The sequence below is a fragment of the Hibiscus syriacus genome, unplaced genomic scaffold (genome assembly GCF_006381635.1).
Source record: "Hibiscus syriacus cultivar Baekdansim isolate YM2019G1 unplaced genomic scaffold, ASM638163v2 tig00116984_pilon, whole genome shotgun sequence".
Taxonomy (NCBI): Eukaryota; Viridiplantae; Streptophyta; class Magnoliopsida; order Malvales; family Malvaceae; genus Hibiscus; species Hibiscus syriacus.
Genome location: NW_024063507.1, coordinates 1,277,164 through 1,303,322, shown reverse-complemented (window position 1 = coordinate 1,303,322; position 26,159 = coordinate 1,277,164). Strand labels below are relative to the sequence as shown.

Below are 26,159 nucleotides of genomic sequence, written 5' to 3'. Positions count from 1 at the left end.
TTGCCCTTAGCTTTTCCTTTTATATCGTGGGGTAAATTATGGTCTTTTTAGTAATTTCAAGTTCTGGATTTTTTTATGCTATTGTGCGATATGTTTATTCATCACCGCCGTGTTATTTTTATTTTATTTTTTGGGTATGAATCGGACGCTTCAAAATCAAATCAGCACCTCTGGTTTGTTCGGTTAGCCTAGCCCAATATAACTGGCTCGTTGATCCACTGATACAACTAAGTTCGCCCAATTGGGTAAACTACATCATTCATCACTGACCTTACTCACTAAACTTTTGATTTTTTCAATTTACTCACTAAACTTTTGATTTACTCCTTTTAATCACTCTGAATCATTTTATTATTATTTTAATGTGATAAATTTTATTATTATTTAATATAAAAATAATTTAAAGTATAAAATTAAACATAAATGATAGTCGCTAAATGATAGTCGACTGTGAGGATGGTGATTATTTTAAATTATTCATTTATATTTAATAATATATAAAAATATCATGTCATAGAATAATAATAATAAATAATTTATATTGACTAAAACAGGAGTAATTCGAAAGCTTGATGAGTAAATTAAAAAAAATTGAAAGTACATTAGTGAAATAAGAGAGAGAAAAGTTTAGTGATGAATGGTGTAGTTTACCCAGCCCAATTGTGAATTGGACGTTCGGATTTGGGGCTCAATTTTATTAATTTATTTTTACATATTTCTTAAATTATTTATAAATAAATAATTATACATTTAACAGGGGAGGATGCATATGGCCACATAGGGTCAAATGCACACCCATTATTTTAGATTAAATATTCAATATAGTTCAATATATTAAAAGAAGAAGAAAAAAATAAGAAATTTTGCATACTCATTATATTGAAAAGAACACTATTAAAATTTTTGAACCCCCGTTTCTAAATTTCTGAATCCGCCACTAACATTTAAGCATGTTCAAACTATAATTTTCTATTTTCTATAATTTTCACAATACTGTAAATAGGAGTGTATAATATTCACATTATTATAAATGTGTATTCTATTCAGTTTGATTTTACAATGGGAGCATGAGGCAGAGAGCCTCTGTGCTATGGGAGAGTTATGCTTAGCCGCAGCAGGCTCTTGTTCATGGACAGCGACTGTTTCCGTTGATTCGCAAGCCGATGCAGTAATAAAAAAGATCATCAGGGGAGACTTTGCAGCCTGCACAATTATCGGCATTATTCACATAATATCCACAGCCATGGACTGTGTTCGGGTTATAGTCGTCGATACCAGTGCATGCTTCATTCATTTATTACCAGACTCAGCAGTATGTGTCGAATACGAATAGGTGTCCGACACGACTAAACTTTAAAGTCGAGCATTCGTCATAGTTTGTCACATGAACTTCATAGCTAACAGTCCCTGGTAAAAGAATTTGACAAACCATCAAGAATGCTCGAGAGGCCGACACTATTTGCAGCATTGGTTCAAGAATAATACCATATTCTTAAACTCTGAATAGTCAAAAACTCCATTTTATTCAGAAATTGACTTCATCCAACGATTCATTTACAATACTGTAATGTCATTCAATATAACAGTTTCGAAAATGTTACTGAAGAATGATTTACACTGGGAAATAAAAACACTCCTAATACATTAGAAAGAGAATAAAAAGAGTTTTAGTTTAATGTAGATTTCCCGACATTCGGATTTCCAGTGTTCCTGTACCTGTTTATTCTCTCCGCTCTTTCTGTCTGAAGTTGCTGCTCCTTGTATTCACCACAGCTCTTCCAAAACAAATGCATGATTCTTATAAGAACATATCGAGCAAGTTAAGTCAATATCGAGCTTGATAGAATCAAAGAATTCGCACGAAAGGAACGGTTTGCCCTTGTTAAATGTGAGGAAGTAGCCCTCAAACATTGCAGGGGTCATCCCTGATTTGACCTTGGTTTCCCTCAAATTGATGTGGAAAGCCGTGAGCTCACATAGCCATGGCGATTGAAGGATTTCGATGTGCATACTTTGCGCCTGCGACCGGAAGGCTTGCCCTTGTTTCGAGAAATGAACCTGCATCAACAGCAGAATCAGAACAAAACCTCTTCAACCACAAGAAAATTACAATAAGTGCAGATATTCTCCACAGAGAGATAAACAAACATATTATATACCTTATCGTATTTTTTCAGTATTTTTCGAATAGCGATAGCATTAATCAACGGATAGTTAACCAAATCCTTCCCTTCTTGAATCAAGGCAACATGGCTTCCTTGCAGCTTACCTTTGAACCAGATGGAGTACTTCCTAAAGCCAGAAGCCAAGTGCAGTTCAAGCAAGTTCTGGGCACGCTCATTGAAGGAACTGACTACATCGGACATTTTCTAGAGAAGAGAAGGGAAGAAGGTCCCGTCGCACACTGCCCATTATTTCATAATTTCATACAGATTAGAACAAAGGCTTAAGAAATCCAATTCATGAAACCCAGAATTCAAATCATAAAAGAACAGATCAACAAGAAAAAGGGAAGAAAACCCATAAAACATAGGGAAAAATGTAATAACCCCATTTTTAAATAAAATAAAAATTAAAAGTTGAAATTAATTTAAGTAAAATTAAGGGACTAAACTGCAAGTTTCTAAAACTTGCAGCTCGGTTTCGAAACTCTGAGAAGTTTAGGGACTTAACCTTGAATTTCCCCATTTTCCTTAACATTGAAAAAATAAATAAATCTGCAAGTTGTAGCTGAAGGGTCTCGAACCCCTAGGGTACTGTTGATATTTATATAAATATATATATAATCGGTTAAAAATTGATAAACCCAAAAATCCCAAATCCCTAACTTACCTATTGACCCCTCACCGGCCTCCCCAAATCGACATCGTCCAGCCACCTTTGGAGCGTGTCGCCACCCCCACCGTGACCACCATCTCGTCCCGATCAAAACCCCTCATCGTGAAATGGTGTCTAACATCATAAATTTCGATGCAAATTTTCATCGGTTCCAACCCCCGCCTCTATGAATTTCCTTGATTTCCGGTTGATCCAGCAACCACGTACCTCACCGTCCTTACCATTACATTCACCGGTGTCGTAGGACCAAAACCCGATCAGATTAGTCCCTCGTCGTCGCGCTATCGTTTGGGGGTAAGTTTCGAATATTTTCGATTGATTTAAGTTGTTTGGGTTAGTTAAATGGCTGATGTGGATTATTTTAAGTGCGTAGATGCTTAGGGGAGAATCGGGCATTCAAAACGAGCCTCGTCGCCGTTGCACACGCCTGTAGTGCGTGTGGGGCTCTTCCGTCGGTCCAGGAGGTTTCTGGAACTAGTCCAGTCAGAGCAAACCGGTCCAGTCAAACTGATTTGATCCGAGTCAACTCAGCAGAGTCAACTCATCTGAGTCAAACAGGACATAGTAAACTCGTCCAAGTCAACCCATTGACTTTGATAAAAAAGTCATATTTTATGTTTTTCGACGTCCTGAGTCTAAATTCAAAGTATGTTTCGCCAAATTTGCACTCGGTAAGCCATTTTTCAGTGTTTTATCTTCAAATTCAATTTGTTTTTCGATTAAGTTTAGTTTCTGAAGTAAATTCGTTTGCTATGCATCCGAGACATGGGCGTGGAATTAAAGTTCGAAGACAATCGAATGGAATTTAAATGTTCGATCGGTGGAGAATATAAATCGATGTAATACATTACTACCTTATAAATGTTGTATGGAACATGTTGGTAATGGTAAATGCATGGTTGAATATGGTTACATGTGTGTAGTAAAAAAATTAAACTCGATCCGAATGTGAAATAAAGTAATGTTAAACCGAATAAGGCTCAGACTACATGCATAAACACAATAAGACTGATAAGAAATTATTTCAAGTACAATGATTAGTCTAAAGAGAAATTAACATCTCTAAATTATATTCATTGTCGTTAAAAGTTTTAATACTGAAATTATTTGATTATAAAATTATAAAATTGCCCTTATAGGGTAAAAATGGCCCAGACTTGCCTGAGAGCAAAAGTACATTGAGAATTTGTATTTTAATTCGATAAATCATTGTTTCATCTGTTAAAGTCCCGATCTGCACGGATAGTCATTGATAATTGGATTCTAACATTTGAGAAGGTACAAGACTTATAATTGTTGATTATCGGAAATCATCTAAAGACTAAAATATTGGAAGTACTATTTAGGTTTGAATTTTTCGGAAAAATTAAATTAAATAGAAAGACTGGACGGAATGAAAGGACTAGAATACCCTTAAATTGTAATTTGACCAAAATGCCTTTGCACTGCAAAAAGACCAAGATTTATCCTAAAAGAGAAAAATAACGCTAAACGGATATATTTGACCAAATTACCAGAAAAGGTACGTATGTTTGGATTGATCAGAATTACTGAAATATCCTCGAGCTATGAAATAACTAAAATAACCTCAAATGTTCAAATGACCAAAATACCATGAACTCTAAAGGAACCAAAATACCTTGAAGTTTAAGATGGTCGAATTAACCTCGACTGTTGAAGAGACCCGTTTTTCTAACAGCTTAAAATAAGTAGATATCTCTGGTAGATGTTTAGAATCACAGATAAATCTAAGTGTTGTTTCACCATTTGTAGTGGATCACGACCCAAGTACGATGACCGTTATGGATATTATAGCAATTTATGAATAAATTAAACACCGCCAAAATATTGGTTCATCATGTGAAGATCTTGTCGATGTTGATTATAAATGAGGTTAGTTCAACTAGTGTAATCAGTTCTGGGGAGGGAATACATGTTCGTCTTCATAAGATCCATTCAGCGATGATTCTGAAGATGATCAGCTCGACTAGGGATGTCAGTATTAAAGGTGCATCCGTTTGACTGGTTGGTAGGTATCATAATGCTAGGATTGGTTTAGTTTGAGTTGACTCGATATCCTGATAAATCGACATGAATCTTAATTATCATGAATCATCATTTCACCCTTATTAGAATAAATTACTAAGAATTCTTCAAGAACCAAATGTTCAAAATGCCCACGATTTCCTTAATAATGAAACCACTTCGGTCATATTTGAAATCTTAAGTAAATTTGATGCAAAGAATTCTGAATACTTTCCTGATTACTTAGTATCTCCGAAAAATATTGAACATTATATGATCTTGATAAATCACTTCCGAATGACTGATGAATCTGTCAGCTACCAATCTCCCCTTTTTTGTAGGGATCTTGTTCTAAAATTTAATCAGTTTACAGAAGTTTCGTGTTTCCCTCACTTCATAATTGCTACGTACCTCAAGAAAACAATTGTATCCTCTAGTGTGTTCCCTATGTACTACATGACTATTTTATCTATTTTGAAATGTGTTTCACTGAAATTTATGATTTACTAATTTACTAATTTATTGGCTTATGAACTATGGCTACATGGTATGTGTTCTCTGGTTACTTGTTTTCATTGAAAAATATAACCGTTTATAATTTATGGATCATGGAATTTATTGTTTATTGTATGAATCGATTAGTGGGTATCATTGGGTAGGTTAGAGTATGGAGGTTCATCTCTGATCAAGCTAGTAATTCTTTACGGACCTAATGAGACCTTGGGTAGGCTTTAAGGCCCCAAGGCTGTAACATCCTCAATACCGGGTTAGTGACTAAATTGAAATATTTCAGAATTTGTTGGTTAAAGTAAATAAATTAAATAGTTTGGGGACTTATATTGTAAATTTTTATATAGGATTAAATATCAAAGAAGAAAAATGGAAGGAAAATGGTCATTTGACCTATAAATGAATTAAAAATGGGATATGGTAAGGATATATACACGTGGGGGATAAGCTTAAGGAGAGATTTCTCTAGAAAACTCTCATTTCTTCTTCTTTTTCTTCTTTACCGTGAACCCTAAAGGCAAAGGTAAGTTCTCTTGTTAGTTAATTATTCATTAATTTTAAGTTTGGTTTGTGATCCTTAGATGCTACTTAAGCTTAAGGAAGGCTTAAGTTAACTTTAAATCAAAGAATGAATGAGTTATGAGAGATTTAAGATAAAGAGTTTATAAATGAAATTTTGGAAAAGAGTTGATAAGTGGAATTTGAAACTAAATTTGACTTGTCAATGGTTGAATTAAGAGATATGAAGTGATAAAATTGAATTTAGAACAAGTAAAAAATTTAGTATGATTCTTGAATTCTATATGGAGGATGAAAGTTTGAGGATAAAGATGTGATAAATGAGTAAAAATGAGTTTAAGTGAATGTATTTGAGTTAAGGATATTTAAGGGGATGAAACGTGAAGTGTTTAAGCTAATAAGAGTGAATTTTCGGGCTTTAAAAGGAAAATTTGGGCAAGGGGTATCGGTACTGCTTCATCAGGAATCGATACCTCAAGAGTAAAAACAAAGAAGACAATCAAAGGGTATCGATACCTGGGAAGAACAATATCGATAACCAGGGTACCGATACCTTAAGGAAGGTATTGATACCATATTTGAACGAGAATTATAGAAACAATATGGCTATCGATACCTAGTCAAGGTACCGATACCACAACTAGGGAAGAATCGATACCCTATTGGGGGTACCGATACCACTGCAAGATAAAATTTGGATTAACTCTTTCTTCTAGCTTAAGAAATTAAGGATTGAATCATAGTATTTGGAATGTTGATATGAATGCATGATTGTGAAAATATCGATCGAGTGCAACGTCCGGATAAATCAACAAGTAATAGTCATCGAGAAGATATAAGGGAATGATATTGACTAGTGAGGTCATGTGAGTGCATATTAGATATTATATGATGTTTAATGGAAATAAGACTTGCGACAAGACTATTTCCTATAGTATTATGCCTGAATTCATGAACATGAACATTTGTTTGTTAGGATTTATGAGTTATATATTATTGTATGTGTGACATGATTTGTATGAATATATACTAGTGTGATAAGACATAGGAACTGATATAAGTGATATTTATGTTTATATAAGTTATATGATATTGACATAATAGATGATATATATATGATGATATAAGAATAAGATATGAGTTATATGGGAAATATATGTGAACAATATATGACATATATGTTTATGTGAAACCATGCGAAGTGATTTGAGCTATGTGACATATGAATATGAAATCATATGAGAAGTGACATGAATTACACGAAAATAAACTACGTGATTACAAGAATATGTGAATTATCTTATGTGACATGAATAACTGATATGTGACAAGTGGACGATAATGCCCATATTATGTGTCATGAGAGCTAGAGGTATAGTTGACATTCCAAGAGTCAAGGGTTACCTATGTCTTTCGAGACATATGGATAGTAGTCATTCGGGACATATTGGTCCTTCGGGACATTTCTACGCTGTCCTTCGGGACAAATTCATATGCCCCTAGTGGAACCTTATACGAGCTGTGGCGACAACATATGTGCACAACCTTTATGTACTCACATATCTATAGTTCTCACATGTGTACATGGGCTAATAAAAGATAATATAAATAAACTTGATATGATGACGCATTGGGTTATGTGTGAAGTGATATATGTGATATATGACGTGTATATATATATATAGTTGTCATATGAATTGTTATATGATATTTGTATTAAGTTAATATTTGAAATGTGTTACAGAAATTTATATGATGATATGTACATTGTTTGCTTAACAATGTTAGGTACAAGAGCTCATAACTAAGAGATATGATTGATAATCATGCTAATAATGATAAGAATAATAATAAGAATAATGAAATGATATGTATATGTATGTATTTATATTTTGATGCATAATTCATTCTATAGCTTATCACGATTACATGAAGTATGCATGGTATGAATTAGTAATGATATGTTATAGTACGTTTATTTATGCCTCACTAAGTCATCGACTTAGCGTGTGAGTGTTTCACACGTAGGTTACGAAAAGAGAGAATTGAAGCTAAGAAGAGAAAGATCGGTCAGCATCTCCCTTATGAAATTCAGATTAGAAAAGTAATAATTAATATGTATTTTGTTCTTTCGAATATAGTTGACATGTACTAATAGAATTGAGTTGAATATGCTCTGACATGTGTGGTAAACCCATTTGTTTTAAAAATAATTTGAAATTCTTCATTCTTTAGTAAAAGTAAAGGTTTTGAAAAGTCAATGTGACACCTCGGACTCGTATCAAGGTCGGGTACGGGTTGAGAGTGTTACATTTAATGGTATCAGAGCTAAGGTTTATCCGATTCTGGGCTTAAACTGAAGCCAAAGAAGTTTTAAAATGTCTACATGCCAACATAAAGTGAAAAAAAATTCTAATCTGATAGTGTAAGGAGTATGTTGTCTTATTACTAGAATAAGATTAGTATGAGATAATTATGAGAATGTTCAAAGTGAATCAAGAGGCGATAAACCTGATGGTGGTAGTAATTCACCTACCCTGGCCAGGCAGGATGAAGAGAGGACACCTTAGGAAGTGCCTCGTAAGATCAAAGGTTGATTTCAGAAAGTTGAAATCATATCTGAATAGTGATAGAAGGTCTTCAGTGTTTTGAATCGGAAAAGTGATATGGAGTAGTTTTGTTATTACGTGGATAAGATAGAATATGGTGAATAAGTGTCACCATAAGGACGTTAAAAGATCAAATGGTGCAGTGAGAATTTGTAGAATAGTTCAAGAATAATAGAAAAGTTTAATAATGAATATATCGACGATCAATTTATAAGACAAAGAGAGTTAGAACGTTTGAGTTTAGAATAGGAGAATAGTACTGTGTATGAGTAAGAGTGTGAGTTTGAAAAGTTGAGTAAGATACCGCTGAGGAAAATTTTGACGGAAAAAGAATGTATATGATCGGCTTGATAAGGGTTTGTACCATAGATTAAAAATTTAGGGTTGACTAACAAGGTTATAATGGTAAGTGCGTTAGAATTGAAGGATTAGAAGTTGATGCTAAGTTAAGTTAACCAAGTATAGTGTGGAATTAGATATAATTATGTATCATGATCATGTAGATATGATGTAGTCAAAAAGATAAGGATTTATATGCTTAAAGGGAGCCTTAAGGAAGTAGGACAAGTATTTTAATGGATTGAGTGATTATTGGAACTTGGTACTTGATGAATTAAGTGAAGGAAATACAAGTACAAGAGACGATAAATAATGAGGTTTTGTATAAGTAAAGTTAATTATCAAAGTTATGAAGATGTGATAAAGATTGATAATCAGAGATAAGTATAAGTGACCTGAAAAGAGTATGGGAGTATGAAGGAAAAAGATGTGATCTATATTACCAGGAAACATGGATTTTTTAAATAATAAGTGGATAAGGAAATGAAATGATGGGGTTTAAAAGACCAAATATAAGAAAGAGTTGTTATAAAGTATGTATCAGAGTATTTTTTTTAAGACTAAATATGGACTTATTTGATGAAATGAAGTAAGTTAGCACCATTTATGATAAGAAAATGAATATTCCTTAAATAAGTACGGAAAGTTATATTAAAGGATTATGTGTATCATAATTTTATATAAGGATCCGTATATCTGAAGAAAGCTAAGGATGTAGTAGGAAAGTAAAGATGATAAAAATGGATATGTGTATTGTGATTTGAACAAGGATTAAGGAATTAGTAAAGGTTTGGGTTATGTGCAAAGCAGTTAGAGAATGATGAAAGAAATCAATTGATTATAATATTAAGTATTAAGGATTGGAGTTATGGTTTATATAATAAGTGACAGTATATGGATTTTTAAAGATTGGATGTATATGAAGGATTGAATGGGGAAACGGTAAATTGAAGAGGTAATATGTGAATATGAATAGGAGATGTGTAGATAGTTTCTTCATCTATAAGTGCAGTGAAAATTCGAGGACGAATTTTCTTAAAGGATAGGAGATTTGTAACATCCTCAATACCGGGTTAGTGACTAAATTGAAATATTTCAGAATTTGTTGGTCAAAGTAAACAAATTGAATAGTTTGGAGACTTATATTGTAAATTTTTGTATAGGATTAAATATCAAAGAAGGAAAAATAGAAGGGTAAAATGGTCATTTGACCTAGAAATAAATTAAAAATGGGATATGGTAAGGATATATACACGCGGGGGATAAGCTTAAGGAAAGATTTCTCCGGAAAACTCTTCTTTCTTCTTCTTCTTCTTCCTTTTCACCGTGAAACCCAAAGAAAAAGGTGAGTTATCTTGTTAGTTAATTATTCATTAAATTTAAGTTTGGGTTATGATCCTTAGATGCTACTTAAGCTTAAGGAAGGCTTAAATTAACTTTAAATCAAAGAATGAAGGAGTTATGAGAGATTTAAGATAAGGAGTTTATAAATGAAATTTTGAAAAAGAGTTCATAAGTGGAATTTAAAACTAAATTTGACTTGTCAATGGTTGAATTAAGAGATATGAAGTAATAAAATTGAATTTAGAATGAGTAGAAAATTTAGTATGATTCTTGAATTCCATATGGAGGATGAAAGTTTGAGGACAAAGATGTAATAAATGAGTACAAATGAGTTTAAGTGAATGTATTTGAGTTAAGGATATTTAAGAGGATGAAACATGAAGTGTTTAAGCTAATAAGAGTGAATTTTCGGGCTTAAAAAGGAAAATTTGAGCAAGGGGTATTGTTACTGCTTCATCAGGTACCGATACCTCAAGAGTAAAAATAAAGAAGGCGTTCAAAGGGTATCGATACCTGGGAAGAACAGTATCGATACCCAGGGTACTGATACCTTAAGGAAGGTATCGACACCATCTTTAAACGAGAATTACATAATGCAATATGGGTATCGATACCTAGGCAAGGTACCTAGGTATCGATACCACAGCTAGGGAAATATCGATACCCTATGGGGGTACCGATACCACAGCAAGAGAAAATTTGGATTAACTATTTCTTCTAGCTTAAGAAATTAAGGATTGAATCATAGTATTTGGAATGCTGATATGAATGTATGATTGTGTAGATATCGATCGAGGGCAACGTCCGGATAAATCAGCAAGTAATAGTCATCGAGAAGAGATAAGGGAATGATATTGATTAGTGAGGCCAGGTGAATGCATATTAGATCGTATATGATGTTTAATGGAAAAAAGACTTGCGACAATACTATTTCCTATCGTATTATGCATGAATTCATGAACATGAACATTGGTTTGTTAGGAGTGTATGAGTTATATGTTATTGTATGTGTGACATGATTTGTATGAATATATACTAGTGTGATAAGACATAGGAATTGGTATAAGTGATATATATGTTTATATAAGTTATATGATATTAACATAATAGATGATATATATAATGATATAAGAATAAGATATGAATCATATAATATGAGTTATATGGGAAATATATGTGAACAAGATATGACATATATGTTTATGTGAAACCATGCGAAGTGATATGAGCTGTGTGGCATATGAATATGGAATCATATGAGAAATTACATGAATTACACGAAAATAAACTACGTGATTACATGTATATATGAATATGCCTATGTGACATGAATAAGTAAATATGTGACAAGTGGAAGATAACGCCCATGTTATGTGTTATGAGAGCTAGAGGTATAGTTGGCATGGCAAGAGTCAGGGGTTACCTATGTCTTTCGAGACATATGGATAGTGGTCCTTCAGACATAGTGGTCATTCGGGATATTTCTACGCGGTCCTTAGGGACAAATTTATATGCCCCTAGTGGGACCTTATACAAACTGTGGTGACAGCATATGTGCACAACCTCTATGTACTCACATATCTATAGTTCTCAAATGTGTACATGGGCTAATAAAAAATAATATAAATAAACTTGATATGATGATGTGTTGGGTTTTGTGTGAAGTGATATATGTGATATATGATGTGCATATATATATATATATAGTTGTCATATGAATTGTTATATGATATTTGTATTAAGTTAATATTTGAAATGTGTTACAGAAATTTATATGATTTATGTACATTGCTTGGTTAACAATGTTAGGTACAAGAGCTCATAACTAAGAGATATGATTGATAATCATGCTAATAATGATAAGAATAATAATAAGAATAATGAAGTGATATGTATATGTATGTATTTATGTTTTGATGCATAATATGCATTCTATAGCTTATCACGATAACATGAAATGTGCATAGTAGGAATTAGTGATGATATGTTATAGTATGTTTATTTATGCCTCACTAAGCAATCGAATTAGCATGTGAGTGTTTCACACATAGGTTACGGAAAGCGAGAAGAGAAGCTAAGAGGAGCAAGACAGGTCAACATCTCCCTTACGAAATTCAGATCAGAAAAGTAATAATTAATATGTATTTTGTTCTTTCGAATATAGTTGGCATGTACTAATAGAATTGAGTTGAATATGCTCTGATATGTGTTGTAAACCCATTTGTTTTAAAAATAATTTGAAATTCTTCGTTCTTTAGTAAAAGTAAAGGTTTTGAAAAGTCAATATGACACCTCGTACTCGTATTCGGGTTGGGTACGGGTTGGAAGTGTTACAAAGGCACTCTCCCTTGGGTAAATCATGGGACTACATATGGTGTACGGGTGTAGGGCAGTTATGTGGTTTTTTTCATTGTCATTCTTACGAGATTTTACTGGATCATCATCCCAATATTATTGTTTACTGTTAAATCTGATTTCTATTGGATATTGTATGGATATGATTCTGGAGTATGGAGGTTCAGCTCTGCTCAAGCTGGTAATTCCTTAGGTAGGCCCATAGGCCCTAAGGTATTCCCTTAGGGTGGCTCCTTTGCTGTGTGCTTAGGGTAAGTCCTTATGGATGCAATTCTGGGGAAACTGCATAAAATTGTTCGGTTGGAGGGTATTACCATGGTTTTAAAATACGTTTTAAACTACTAACGTTTTTAAAGGATATATATACATTACTCTGTTTTGTTAGAACACACTAGACATCCTATTCTGATATCTTGAACTTGGTCCTCTGAATGTTTTCTCTGAACTGAAATCTTCATGTCTTTTACTCGGAAAAAAATATCAGTGGAACCACAGCTCATCCCAAAAACCTATAGATGTCTGAATCGATAAGGAAATATTTATGTTTGCCTATTATCTGCATGTCCTTCAGCATCACTTGGTAGTTCTGTATTACTAAGCTTCCCAAAGCTCACTCTTTACTCACCATTTCAGGTTAAAATAATCGAACCAGTGCAACTCTCGACATTAGTAAATGAGTTACACTGTTGTTGCTTGCGAGTACGGTGCATGTAATTAGCGGGCATGTAGGTTGTATTATGTATTTATATATGGATCTGAAACTTTTATGATTTTAATTCTATTTGTAATATATGAATGATTTTCTGAACTTATATTTTAATTACAAATTGTTTTATGATTTTACGCGTTTTAATAGAAATTTTAAATTTTCCAGGACTTTTCTGTGGGTCTCTCGATAACCATAATGTGACACCTCGGATCGGATCGGATCACCCGCATCGATCGTGGGTGTTAGAGGAAAAAAAGTTGAATCAACAATCAAAATCATCATAAGAGAAAAACCCAGATATGTTTTTCAGTTTTCATCAACTGTCTCGATATATACCTGAACAATGGTGAGGACAAGTTTGGATATCAAGAACACCATGAACGTCCTTCTTGGATTGAGTATCCCTCCGACAGTCCTTCAAAATTTTCTTGAGCTTCTTGAAACCAACCCCCGTAGTTTCTTCTCTTGTCCCTGCATGTAGTCTCGATATTTCTTGCAGAACTTCATGCCTCTCTCTCTCTCTAACAATAATTATTTATCCTTTAAACCTAGAACAAAAGATATGTCAAATTACCTGGTTCCCTTAACTTACATTAACTGGGGAAAAAATTCATGAAGATGATGATGTGTAGCTTTAGATTTTATGTGATGACAATATAGATTGGCGGAGTGTGTTGGCAAATGAAGAGATTAGTGAGGGGGAAATGGCGAAATCTTATTTTCTATCTCGATCGATTGCTTCAAACGGGCTCTTTTTTATGTGTATTTATCACTAATGGATATGAAGATCTGCAGCTGACAAAGACATAAAATTTGGTAAATCATTAATAAATAAAATCCAAAAGAGAAAATAACCTCAGTGACAAAAAATGCCTTATAATATACGATGTTAACCAACTTTTTTTGGATTTGTCAAAATGACCAACTAAATCGCAATGCGATCGATAATTCGCAACGTGATCTCCGGTATCGCAAATTAGTTTCCAGATTCGCAACGCGATTCTGACTATCGCATTGCGATTTTCCAAATTCACGTTGCGATTTTCCTAAATCGCAATGCGAATACGTAAATCGCAATGCGAATACGTAAATCGCAACGCGAATCTGACTATCGCAACGAGATTCTGACTATCGCAATACTGAATTTCAAATTAGCAACTCGATTTCTGAATTCACAACAAGTTTTAGTCTCGCAACACAAATGTTTTGGGTATATAACTACTCAGCAACAACAACTCATAACCTAAATTCCTAAATCGTAACTCATTCCATCTCCATCTATCACTATCTCTGGCGACATCTGTTCCTATATCCAACGACATCCTTCCCCATCCGACAACAGGTTTTAGTTTCGCAACTCGTTTGTTTAGTAAATTAATTTACAATAATGAAATCATCTAATGTTGATCATGTTTGGATAAATTTGTGTTTTGGAGGGTCATGGGAGAATGTTCATGGTGTTTTACAATATATGCCTTTACCCATGAATCTTCAACTAAAACTGTCATTAAAAAAGTTAACTTATGAAACTCTAATGTTACGTGTTGCAAATAAATTGAATTTAGAGCCCCTAAGTGGATTTAGGCTATCTTATCAGAGAAATGGTAAAGTTTATTTGTTAACTGACAATGAAGATATTGAACGATTCATTGCTTACATTAGTGTTTCAAGTGATGATGTTACATTGTATGTTGTTGAACCTAGAAGTAGTGAAGTTGGGTCAGTAGCGGGTAGTAATCAACTAAGTTTTTCAATCCCAGTTTATGGTGCTCAGAATTTAATGGTTCCACCACAATTTCATCACCAAGCAAATATTGTTTCACCATATTTCCAATACCAAACACAATCTCAAAACCCACAACCTTTCCCTAATCCAAATCCCAATCAACTTTCAGAACCAAATTCCGGTTTTTGTATTGACCAGTTAGACGATGATGAGCCAACAGAAAAAATTGTGAGTACTAGTCAGTATTCGAAATTTGATCTTGGTCAATACCCGGACTTTGATCTTGGTCAATACTCGGATTTTGATGATTTTTCAGAAGAAGAAACAGACCCTGCGTGTAATGATTTTGATATTGGTCAATACCCGAATTTTGATGATGAAACAACCGTTGCCGAGGAAGATGTTGTTGATGATAATGAGGAGGAAGTTACGACTGTAAATGAACATGTTGAACATCCATTCTGTAATTAATATAACCCTGAAGAAGAAAAAGAAGAAGAATAAATCCCCAAAGAAAAGTCCCCGAAGAAAATGCCACAGGAGTATAACTGGAATATGCCAGAATTACTTCAGATACCGGAAGAAGAGTTGGTAAAGATAGCAGTTGATTGTTACACAAAAATTATTCGTATCAAGAAAGATGATTGTTTTGATACAATGGAAGACTTGAAGATAGCTTTGTATACGAAATGTGTAGAAGATGGCTATCAACTAAAAGTTAACAAATCAAGCAAAGATCGTTTCGAAACAAGGTGTATGATTGACAAAAACTGTATGTGGCGTATGATTGCAAAGAGGATAAAAGATTGCGAAATATTTCAAGTTAGGACTTTTATTGATAAACATACATGTTCAAGAACCCAAGTTTTTCCTCACCATAGACAGGCAAACAAAAAGGTGTTGAGTGGTTTTCTGGCTGAGTTAATATTTTTGAATGGCAGGGTATATCGGGGACATGAAATTATGACTGACATGAATGCTCGGTTCAAGATTAGTATCTCATATTCTCAAGCTTGGAGAGCCAAATGTTATGCCTTGGAATTGTTGAGGGGGTCGCCAGAAGCATCGTTTGCCCAACTGCCGTCTTATTGTCACAATTTAAAGCTGAAAAATCCTGGGTCGGTAACTCATATCAAAACAGATAGAGATGGACGCTTTGAGTTGCTGTTTATCACCATCAGTGCTGCGGTTAGTAAATCAATATAATTTTGTTGACTCCATTTTTGTTAGTTACATGTATTTCACATTTAAATGATTATATTTCTTGTGTATATGATTTTGTAGTTTCGTTCGTTTATTACTTGCATGCACCCAATTATTATAGTTGACGGAGCACATTTAAAAGGTCGATACCTTGGAGTAAACTTATTAGCAGTAGCCATGGATGCTAACAATGGGATACTGCCAATAGCTTACGGGGTTGGCAAATCTGAAACCTCTGATTCATGGACATGGTTTATGGGGTATCTTAGGGATTGCATAGGTCTTATTAGTAATCTAACAATCATATCCGATAGGGCAAACTCAATTGACAACGTTGTTAGAAGGTGTTTCCCAGATGCTTTTCATGGACTTTGTGGTGTTCATTTGTATAGAAATCTTAAATCAATGTCTTTCTGGTATAAAAAATCACAAATGGACATACTGGAAGGCTGTAAAAGCTTATCGGGAAGTGGATTTTAATAAGCATATAAACTGTTTAAGACGTGTTTTGCCTCAGTGTGCTCAAACACTAGAAGATGTCAGGTTTGAAAGATGGTAAGAGTACATCAACTTGGAGCAAGATATGGTTTCATGACGTCTAATAGTGCAGAATCAATCAATGCTCTAAGTCGTCATTCCCGGAAATTGCCCATTACTATGTTAATGGAGTTTTTTCGAGCCTCTATTCAACAGTGGTACTACAAGAAAAGAAACCATACATGTATTATTTCTTTAAATTTGTAACTTATCATATATTTTACTAAGTATTATTTATTTAAATTTACAGGAACATTGGAACATCGTGTTACACCATGGACTGAAAAAAAGATAACGAAACGTGTTGTGAAGTCAACGTCATGGAGAGTTGAACCATGTTCAAACACTTTGTTTGAAGTACTGGATAATAACTTAAATGGGCTTGTCGATCTAAATGCAAATACGTGTAGTTGTATGAAATGACAAACATCTGGTTATCCGTGTGGCCATGTTATAAAAGTTGCTCTTCATCTAAACCAAGATGATTCAAGCGCATACGCTATGGATTGCTACACTACAGAAGTATATCGACAGACTTATGTCAAGATTGTCTACCCTATTCCACATCCTTCTAAGTGGGACATACCAGATGACTTACAAACAGTTTTGCCACCAGCCATGGACAGAAGGCTACCTGGCCTACCAAAAAGTCACGATCATATACCGTCTAAGGGTGAAGAGAAGAAGAGATCGACATATAGTCAGTGCATGGAAAGTGGTCATACAAGGTTGACATGTGGATCACCAGTGCCATCACAATCATCTTTTCCTCTACCAAAATATGGATCCTCATCAAAATCCCAATCACAACCGGCTTCACCTTTTGGGACTGTTAACTTAGGTGATTTTTAAATGCAAACGTTGTATTATATGTATATTATGTGTGAACTTTTAACATTTTCAGTTAGGCATGTATTAGTAACTTGAGTTTGAACATTGCTATGATATGTTCATTTGTTATCACTTATTAGCAACGCGAATATGACTATCGCAACACGGAAATGACTATCGCAACGCGGAATTGACTATCGCATTGCGATTCTCTCATTGCGATAGTCATTTCCGCGTTGCGATAGTCTGTTTTGCATTCAACATAATGCAGATTGAAATCAACAAATCAACTATTACATTTCAATCAATTAAACAAGCACAAATAATAATTATGTACACATTAATTAAACAAATCAACATTTACAAATCATCTTTTACAAATCAATTAAACAATCAAAAAATAATAATAAGAATTATTTCCTCATCAATTATTGAATCAACTTTTTCACCCATACATCCATTTCACGCAACTCACTTCAGGATTAACCTGCAGAAACCAAACATTGAATCAACAACACTTTCTACACATCTAAAACCTACAGACAACGAATTATTGAATTCTAGCTACTTAACCAAACATTTTCAAACCAAAAAGAGTATATATGTTTAACAACACTTGCATTTGACTTACAAATTGTTTATGGACACTTTCATAACGCGGATGCAGGTAGAAAGCGTCTCGCATATATCGTTCTAGCCATAAAATGCCGAAACCACAAGCCTACTACACCTCTATCTCTATCGGTGGGAGTTAGAAACTATGTACTTCCTGTCGTCAAACGCTCCAAGCACATGCATACGAGAGGACCACAATCCCCTCTGGCCTTCGTTTGTTGTGGCGCGGTCTCGTCTCTGATAACTGTAACATTGAACTTCTTTGGCTTCTTGTTTCCAGAATTAGTCCAATAATTAATTACATCCAAGAATTTAGCCAAATGAGAGCTCCATCCCTTAATAATATCTCTCAAATCAGACAATGATATGTAATTTATCATGCTGTCATATACTATTATCTTTAGGGATGGGAGCTGAAGCTCGACGAGAAGCCAATGAGTACGTTCCAAAACAAGGATAAACACCTGCATCGAAATGTAATAATTCAAATTGCGCACTTATTTATGAACACCTTTAAAATATTTAAACAAATAAATACTAACCTTATCGACCTCCCACCATGCAGGATAAAGTTTAGCTTGTCCATTAGCCAACACATATGATTCCTGTCGTTGATTCTTCAAGTGAACTACGTGAAAAGACGTCGGCATAATTGTATATCGCATTTTTTATATTTTTCTTCAATTTCCTTACAATTAGAAGACGTGTCACCCATGCATCAATATGTTGTTTTACAAACAAAGACATATATTAGTGAATTACATAAATTTTAAAAAAAATTAATCAAACTGAAATATAAGAAGAAATATAAGACTTACCCCCCATCGAAATAGCCGTTGTCTTCAACCCCTAATAATACACCCCACCAAGACCGTTCAATCAACAAATGCATATCATCGTTGAGTTTGTATATATCAGTGTAACACCCTTGGCTCCGCTCATGTAGATAAAAATCAACTGCGGTCTTAGCCCAAAGGGTATTATCCAGAATTGTTTTCGGTAGTTGTTTCCTCTCCACTTCATCTGCCGGAATGGTACTGGCCGGTAACTTATACGAAAGCCAACAGTCATCCATCATGTCCGGCACGTGAGGGGGCTTCTCAATAATTCGATATATTACGCCGTGTGAATCGGGCTCTAGAATGTTGGGAGGGACCTCTTCAACGATGACAGTGGCCTCTTGAACGGTGGGAGGGGACTCTTGAGGGATGATAGGAGCCTCTTGAACGATAGGGGAGGCCTCTTGAACGATGACAGGTGAGTCGGGCTTTTTCTTATGGATTCTTCGCACTATTGGGGTGAACAGAGACGTAATGACACATACGTGGACCATCCACCTTATCGGGCCGCTAAAAATAAATTAATACATAAATCAGTAAATAAACAGATATGATATTAAACAGTGAAAACAAAGACAAATATATTTCAAACTTGCACGGTATTCACCCAAGTCATTATTATATCATTGTTCACAAAATGCATCAGATAACATTCCAGAAGTAAGCACTTATATAAACATTTAAAAGGACAACATATAGGTTTAGTGCAGGTTCAATGACAACATAAAGAGTATTAGTTTATTCTTGAAACTTAAATTTTCAACACTGTGAAGTTAGTATTTGTCTTTTTGTTGAAGTAATGCAATTCATTCAAGTTTCAATTTGCAGAAGAAGAATAGAATCTGAAACTTAAAATCGCAACGCGAAAATGACTATCGCAACGCGAAAATGACTATCGCAACGCGAATTTGACTATCGCAATGCGAATTTGACTATCGCAACGAGAGAATCGCAATGCGATTTTCATTTCGCATTGCGATTCTTTCGTTGCGATAGTCAAATTCGCATTGCGATAGTCATTTTCGCATTGCGATAGTCATTCTCGCATTGCGATAGTCATTTTTGCATTGCGATAGTCATTTTCGCATTGCGATTTTGTTGTTGTGATTTTCATTTCGCATTGCGATTCTCTCGTTGCGATAGTCATTTTCGTGTTGCGATAGTCATTTTCGCATTACGATAGTAAACTATTCTTCTTCTGCAAATTGAAACTTGAATGGATTGCATTACTTCAACAAAAAACAAATACTAACTTTCAGGGTTAATGAATAAACAGTTAAACAGTATTGGCAGCAACCGAATGAATTTACTAAGCAATCTAAGTGAAATTACGAGTAAATTTATCATCAAGTTAAATATGAAAAATATTAAACTTACCTCGTTGCGTAGAGTATGAACCTCGTTCTGCAACGATGCTACAATCTCACGTAGAGCTGCTACCTCACCACGTAAAGTAGACACCTCAACACGCCATGCACCATTGTCATCGTGTAAAGTACCGACCTCCTCACGTAAGGCATTGACCTCATTACGTAACTCCCCTAACTCATCCCGTGGAGGTGGAGAACAGGGAGATAAACGTCGTGGCATCTTTGTCGGTCGCCTATCATGAGGTGATGGTGGAGAAGAGGCTCGATGATGTGACAGAATAGGTGATGACTCTCGTTGTGGAGTTGTATATTCGGGTCGATCAGGTGATGGCTCTGGGTGAGGTGATGGCTCTCGAAGTGGTGGCTGCTCATCATCTGTGCCATCAAAAAAATGCTTACTAGCTTGCCATCAATCAGTGGCAAGCTCAGCTTCCGTGGGTGTCAGCCTCTGTAATGGAGTGTTGGCCTCCTAACAAAATAAAAGCTCAAACAAAGTTAAACGTGTACTAGTAATAACTTGTTTATAAACATATGGTAGTATTTGTGTTAACTTACATTATTTATTCTAGTATACGGTAGTAAATCTTCTCATTGCTGCAAGGACCATTTCCTCTTCCAGGAAATAGCCCTAGGAATATCATTAGAAGTTTTTAATGCATATGTCTGCATGGCGGGAAAGGCCTCAAATATCCAAATCTACAAACAATATAATAACAAACATTAGTAATTGTTAAAGAATTAATTATAATTTTGGAAACATTATATAAAAATAATTACCTTAAAGGCCCAAATAAAGCCTGACAAAGTGTATTTGGAACCATCGCCACGCAAACTTTTTTGATCATCAAAGGCATACGACAACTTATTCCATGTAGCTTTCCATAGATACGAACCCCACGGAAACAGGTTTCATGCATTTAGGTCCTCTGCCAATTTAATTAGATCATTAGGAATAGGTTGTCGGGCCTCTCTGCCTAAAAAGCCGGCTTGCAAAAGTATTAGAAGGCATACTCGGACAACATCGACGTCATCCATCCGATTAAGCAAAACTCCTCCCGCCCAAAACACGTATACGCCGGTAGAAAATCAAACCATATCTCTTCATCATGACGTTGTATAGTCTCTGGTAGATCGCTAGTCATGGTTTGAAGAAACAGATGGGTCAACATAGCATCTCCACCCGGATGTTGTACTTTCAGCCATGGCCCGAAGCAAGTATCCTCAAATATTTTTCTTTGTGCAGGTGAAAGCTTCGACGCAATTGTTTTGGCCAGGCTTACTTAATTTCTTAAGGTCAATTGAGCCGAATAAAAGTTCTGCAAAAACAATAAACATACCAATTTAGATATACCAAAAACTACACTGTGAAGATATAACAAGAACAATAAACATAAAGAGTAGTAGTTTATTCTTCAAACTTAAATTTGCAACACTGTGAATTTAGTATTTGTCTTTGTTTTTTGGTTAAAGTAATGCAATTCATTCAAGTTTCAAATTGCAGAAGAAGAATAGTTTCTGAAACTTAAAATCGCAACACGAAAATGAAAATCGAAACACGAAATGACTATCGCAACGCGAATTTGACTATCGCAACGCAAGAATCGCAACGCGAAATGAAAATCGCAACGACATAATCGCATTGCGATAGTCATTCTCGGTTTCAAATACTAAAATTGAAAGAAACTTGAATGGATTGCATTACTTCAACCAAAAGACAAAACAAAGATAAATACTAACTTCACAGGGTTAAAGACTAAACAGTTTAGCAGTATTGGCAGCAATCGAATGAATATAATAAGCAATCTAAGTGAAATGGTTAATCTATTATTGAAAACACCAGTAAACTTATCATCAATTTCAATATGAAAAACCTAATAATAATACAAAAATTTCAAAATAAAAATAATTAAAAAAACTAACCCTCGGTGGTTGATTTGGTTGATTTTCCATTTCTGACCGTGAATGATTTCGCCGGAGATGAAGACTGATATCGTCGGAGATGGGGACTGATTTCGTCAAAGATGGGGACGGATGTCGCCTTAGAGAGTGAGAGATGGAGATGAGACTGAGTTGTGATTTAGGGTTTTAGGTTATGAGTTGCGATTACGGGATATACTGTGGACGGTTCAGTGCTCCGATATATTAATATATTCGTGTTTGGAATTTGAAAAAAAATGCGCGTTGGATACGAATGGCACTATGTAAATCGCATTGCGATAGTCAGATTCGCGTTGCGATTTACGTATTCGCATTGCGATTTACGTATTCGCATTGCGATTTAGGAAAATCACAACGCGAATTTGGAAAATCGCAATGCGATAGTCAGAATCGCGTTGCGAATCTGGAAACTGATTTGCGATACCGGAGATCGCGTTGCGAATTATCGATCGCATTGCGATTTAGTTGGTTATTTTGGTAAATCCAAAAAAAGTTGGTTAAAATCATATTATAAGGTATTTTTGGTCACTGAGGTTATTTTCTCAATCCAAAAATGGTACACGGTAATGGTTTCTATACTAAAATCAAAATTGGATATAAAATAATAAATAATAATTTTTATTATTTGATTTTATTCTCATTCTTGTTTTAATTATACTAAACTTATAAATTATTAAGCGGCTGCGTCTAATGTTTATCCACGTGGAATCGCATTGTCTGCGTATCTGATTAGTGGTCCGACGCTTTTAACTCAGTGGATGGTCCACATTTGGCTCACCAACCCAAACCACAGAGTCCCCACCACCGCCAACAGAAATAACACCAAACCGACAGCGGCCGGGGAAAGTAATGTCTGAACAAAATCAAGAGCCCCACACCTTCTAACCCTTTTTTTTTAAGTACACAAATAATCTCCTATAGTATATTATTTTATTAAGTCCATCAATTAATAAAAATTATAAAATAGTCTTTTGACTATAGAGGGTTATTTTATTGAGTCTTTCGACTATTAAAAATTACAAAATGGTCACTGAACTATTCATTATATTCAAAGCTTGTTTTTATATTAAGAAAATGACTATATTTTCAATTAAACGTTAACTTACTGACCATGATATGATAAAATCTGATCCCAGAGTCTCAAACGATTACCATATCTCGATCATCATGTTAATGTCTAGATTAGACAACCGCCAAATTTTTAACGAAAAAGAATGAATTTGGAACATAATGAATAGTCGGGTGACAATTTTGTAACTTTTAATAGTTGAGGGACTTAATAGAACAACATTCTATAATTGGAGGATTGTTTTGTATCTTTTAATAGTCGAAGCAATACCTTATAGTCGGGGACCATTTGTGTGCTTTACCCTTTTTTTCAAGTTATGTTTGAGATACGATATAATATAATCATAGCTTATTAGGAGTGTGCAAAATCATATATTGGATCCGATCTGATTCGAAAATTTGGATATCTGAAATTTCGTATAGCTAAAATAACGATCCAAATTCAATCGAAAAAAAATCATATATACGAACATTCGATCCGAATATATATGTAATACCCTTAATCCATATATGTACTTGTATACAAGTCAAAGAGTCGTATAAAACACTTGACGTTCAAAAACCGATAAAATTTTGTTTCTTTAAAAATTTTAAATCACATTTCTTTATTTTAAATCTATTAATTGTGTAAAATCATAATTTAATATTTTAATATCAAAATCGAATATAAATTTAAGCAGTAATCAGACAGTTCAACATTATTTCATACTAAAAATAAAACTGATTAAAAACTGGCTAATTAAAATATCCACTAATTGATTTTTAAAATATGATTTGTTAAAATATTATTCATTATCTATACTAATTATACTTAAAATTTATATATTTAAAATATTTGCAACCTAAATAAATTTCATATCAGAGCAATTAAAAATTCTATAATATACATGTCACTATATAATTAAAAGTAATATCGTATGATGCCTGATGTCCTTACTGATTCTAAAGGCAGATTCGATTCCTAAAAAATGATGTTGACATGATCTCTACTCTGCTCACTTGCTCGTACCTACTTTTGAAATAATCACACGCTAAGTTTTCACTGAATAATTAATAAAATATTTCTATAATAATATATAAAACATATATCTTAGTACAAAAACATCGTATAGAAATATAGTATAAAATAAATAAAATTTATTCAAATTATTTTCATACACTAGTAACTTGTAATTTTAACTTTTCGTTTATAAATTATTCAATATTAAATCAAGCTTTGCATATAAAACTTTAATGTAAAACATAATAGTTAAACATGTAATATTCCTTTTTTCATATACTATTTTTGTCATGTACTATCCCTTTTTCTATACTACTTCTTTTTCTGAAATATACCTTTTAGTTTATTTTATAGTTCAATATATAATCATGAGAATACGTGATACAAGAGTAAAAAAAAAATGAGTGTTCTATACTATATGCAATATAATTGCATGTAATTATATAGCACATTTAGTGTCCTGTAATTGTATGCCATATTTAGTGCCCTGTTGATGTACATGTACTATAGAACACAACAACATTGTACCAATGAATTCTGAATACATAAATATATCCGATAATTATGTTGTATAAGAATGTACTTCTGTATAATCGATCGATAACGCTTTACCTCATGACATGTCAATTTTAGCACTAACTCACATACATTAGGCTTTTATTAAAGTTATATTTTATTTCGCATCTGTTAAAAAATTATTCATATACAAATATAATAAAAGTCTCATAAAATGTGCATTGGACTGTTCATGATTAAAATCATACAAATTATGAAATAAAATATTATATAAAAATGTATAGGGTAAATTATACCAAAAATCATTTAAAAACTATTTTGTAAAATAGTATAAAAATAAATCATAAAATAATTAATATCGTTTTCATTTGAAAATATTTGAGGTTGGCTCATTATAAGCCGTCCTTATATCGTATATAAAATAAGTAAGATGCACTCTCCTGATGTCTCGCTAAAGTGCTTTACTTATGCTATCACTTTCACTCTCGAACTTTGTCATTTTCTTTTTACTTGTTTTGGTCTCGATTTCGGTCACAATCTATTCATAAATTATTTTATCTGACATAAATTTCAAATTGTATGTTAGTATTTAACTAACAATAAGCTTGTATTTGTATAAAAAAATCTAAAAATACAATAATATATATTCGATTCTAATTTTTCTCTTAAACGAAGTAACCTTTAACTTTTTCAAATTAACCTTTTAAGTCCCTCAAATAATCATTCATGACTTTAACTTTTCAAACTTCCACATTTAACCATCAATATACATTTCTTTAAAACATATCCTAATATTTTTAAAAATAAAATAAAAAATAGTCCCTTGCTATTCACTTTAAATTCCATATTAACCACTGTATCCAACCAATCTTGCAATACTTTCAACCTAGTTCCTCAATTATACACTTTTGCCATTTCATCACTAACTTCTTCAAAATTTATAAAATGGTCCTCCAACATATATAACTTTCTAAATTGATCCAATTCAATATTCCAACATTAAATTTCAGCATAGAACAACAAATTTCAAACATTTACACTTCAATCCCTAAAATTTTCAATTTATGCAAAATAGTTCCTATACTTTCATAAATTCTCAAATTGGTCCAAACCAATTTCCAATGCATGTAGAATCATTTTATTATCAATTCTAACCCATAGGAAATTTTTATAAAAATTTCCCTTATTTTTCCTTGATGGTCGAACCTATGTAGTAGTCTTGAACATGCTTTCTGTTAGGATTATTGAAGAGGCTCAATTGACAACCG

The 26,159-nt window shown here is 33.6% G+C and overlaps 1 protein-coding gene, 1 long non-coding RNA gene and 1 pseudogene across 2 annotated transcripts in view; 1 reads left to right on the top strand and 2 right to left on the bottom strand.

Annotated features, from left to right (window-relative positions):
- Window positions 1–1,764: 1,764 nt before the first annotated feature.
- LOC120192970 lies at window positions 1,765–13,755 on the bottom strand (annotated as a pseudogene).
- LOC120193070 (phytochrome A-associated F-box protein-like) overlaps window positions 10,364–26,159 on the bottom strand; it is a 26,013-nt gene continuing 10,217 nt past the window's right edge. The window contains exons 3-4 of the mRNA XM_039195681.1: window positions 20,411–20,421; window positions 10,364–10,379 (exon numbers count right to left, since the gene is read on the bottom strand). The gene's annotated coding sequence lies outside the window, so the exon portion shown is untranslated. The remainder of the gene's footprint in view (window positions 10,380–20,410; window positions 20,422–26,159) is intronic.
- Window positions 20,469–26,159, top strand: part of LOC120193073 — a 17,682-nt gene continuing 11,991 nt past the window's right edge. Inside the window, exon 1 of the long non-coding RNA XR_005522826.1 lies at window positions 20,469–20,481. This is a non-coding gene — a long non-coding RNA (uncharacterized LOC120193073). The remainder of the gene's footprint in view (window positions 20,482–26,159) is intronic.